This window comes from Schistocerca serialis, unplaced genomic scaffold, assembly GCF_023864345.2.
Source record: "Schistocerca serialis cubense isolate TAMUIC-IGC-003099 unplaced genomic scaffold, iqSchSeri2.2 HiC_scaffold_488, whole genome shotgun sequence".
NCBI lineage: Eukaryota > Metazoa > Arthropoda > Insecta > Orthoptera > Acrididae > Schistocerca > Schistocerca serialis.
This window is the reverse complement of record NW_026048069.1, coordinates 5001-7500: the sequence shown is the minus strand read 5'-3', so window position 1 is coordinate 7500 and position 2500 is coordinate 5001. Positions and strand designations below refer to the sequence as shown.

The 2500-nt window shown below is 53.6% G+C and overlaps 1 non-coding gene across 1 annotated transcript in view; it reads left to right on the top strand.

Moving 5' to 3' along the window:
• The first annotated feature begins 2323 nt into the window (after positions 1-2323).
• Positions 2324-2500, top strand: part of LOC126447187 (small subunit ribosomal RNA) — a 1911-nt gene continuing 1734 nt past the window's right edge. Inside the window, exon 1 of the ribosomal RNA XR_007583641.1 lies at positions 2324-2500. This exon is cut by the window's right edge and continues 1734 nt beyond it. This is a non-coding gene — a ribosomal RNA (small subunit ribosomal RNA).

The window sequence follows — 2500 nt, the reverse complement described above, 5'->3', positions numbered from 1 at the left end:
ATATTGTCCCTTAACCTAACCTATATTGTCCCTTAACCTAACCTATATTGTCCCTTAACCTAACCTATATTGTCCCTTAACCTAACCTATTGTCCCTTAACCTAACCCATATTGTCCCTTAACCTAACCGATATTGTCCCTTAACCTAACCTATATTGTCCCTTAACCTAACCTATATTGTCCCTTAACCTAACCTATATTGTCCCTTAACCTAACCTATATTGTCCCTTAACCTAACCTATATTGTCCCTTAACCTAACCTATATTGTCCCTTAACCTAACCTATATTGTCCCTTAACCTAACCTATATTGTCCCTTAACCTAACCTATATTGTCCCTTAACCTAACCTATATTGTCCCTTAACCTAACCTATATTGTCCCTTAACCTAACCTATATTGTCCCTTAACCTAACCCATATTGTCCCTTAACCTAACCCATATTGTCCCTTAACCTAACCCATATTGTCCCTTAACCTAACCCATATTGTCCCTTAACCTAACCTATATTGTCCCTTAACCTAACCCATATTGTCCCTTAACCTAACCCATATTGTACCGTAACCTAACCTATATTGTACCTTAACCTAACCTATATTGTACCTTAACCCAACACACGTTGGGCCTTAACCTGCTCTGTAATTGTCATACGACGCGTTAAATTAGTGTAGTGTTGCCTAACTGCAACCCCCGCAATATAGTTTGCTACTCGCACTGCCCGGTCCCCAGAGTATCGCTTCATGTTAAACACCTTGCAGCTATACACTGTAATGCGGATGGCAGCAGGACGTACATGCTCAATGCCCTTCGCAGTTGTTCATTGGCATTCGCATGGCGAAGCACAGCCTACGTTGTGGTACGGCTTGTGTCAACTGTCCGCTGATGTTGTACGTCCAAATCACACACTGTACTGCACATTGGTCCTCATGTACTGAATGATACATCGTGGTACATGTGTGACCGTACCACGACTGCGCCAACAACGGCGAACCATACGGTCCAAATATTGTGCACTCAGCTACGTGTCGTCTCCCTATAAGAGCTGGATTGAAGTATGGTATGCCGTGGATGGCGATCAGCATGAGCCGTCTGTTGATGTAGTGGCGCGTGTTGTCAGACGTAGTCGTCTCTTCTCACACACCGTGATAGCATGGTGCACTGCGTTCCACATCTGCGACATGCGACAGAGGCCGGTTGACAGTCGTTCGCGCAATGGACATCGCATACGTACGGGGGCCACCTTCCACGTGTTCGCGAAGCGTGCACATGTTGTTGCGTGTATGTGGGCAGACATAGTGTGTCGTGACACCTGACACAGGCATGCAACAATCGTTGAATTTGCAAATGGCGATGGACGTCTACGTTTGCTGGTGACGTTACGCAAATGAAGAACTGGTAAACCGTTGTGGTGCGGTTGTTCTCGCTAGAGGTGAATCAGTGATGGCGACGATCGGTTGAGCTACCAACCGGTTGTTTCAGCGATACCCACCATGCCCACGAACGTGAATGGCATGTGGGTGTGAAGCGATACGCGGCGGTGGCTGGGTGGGACCGTCCCCGGCCGGTGAGGGGGGGCCTCCCGGCGTGCTGGCCGCGCGGTGCGTGGGCGCACGCGCTACAGCCGGCTGGTGGGGGCGGCCAGTGGCAGGCGCGCCGGCCGACGGAGGCGGCAGGCGGCGCAGCTGCGCGCCGGCGCACCCTGCACGCGGCGCCGTGCGGCCAAAGTAGGTCCTCGCGGGCCCGGTGCGAAGCGCGGTGGACATCTGCAGTGTGCTGGTCCGATTGAGGACTGTGTGCGCTGAGGATGCGCCGCCGCCCGGCGCTCGGCGCCGCGACGCCGTCTGCTGCTCGGTCGCCTCTGCGGTTCTCGCAGGTGGATTGTATCGCAGCTGTGCGGACGTGTTGGCGCGTGCGCTGTGCTGGGAGAGTTCGCTTCGGCACCCAAGTGGGGCTTTTGTCCTTCTGTGGCGCTGGCGTTGGAGCTGCCGGCCACCGTAGGTGGCGCGTGTTGTCTCCCGCCGGCAATGCCACGACAGCACGCTCCCGGGCCTCTGTCGGCAGCGGCAAGCTCAGTTGGGAGCACGGGTGGTCGCACCTAAAGCGTCTACTCGCCAAACTCCGGGCGATTGCGCCTCTCTCGAACCCGACCAAGTACTTAGGACGGCGCTGCGCGCCGCCGGGACCTGAGAGGGTTTCGAGGTGTATTGTGCAGGGGAGCTCAGCCTCCTCCTGTTTGCAGAATAATTGAGCGGACGCTTGCGTGTTCGCGCGGGCCCCCGGGACACACTCCCGGGCGGCCGGCTGCTCAGCTCTAGTTGACGCAGCTCCCTGGTTGATCCTGCCAGTAGTCATATGCTTGTCTCAAAGATTAAGCCATGCATGTCTCAGTACAAGCCGCATTAAGGTGAAACCGCGAATGGCTCATTAAATCAGTTATGGTTCCTTAGATCGTACCCACGTTACTTGGATAACTGTGGTAATTCTAGAGCTAATACATGCAAA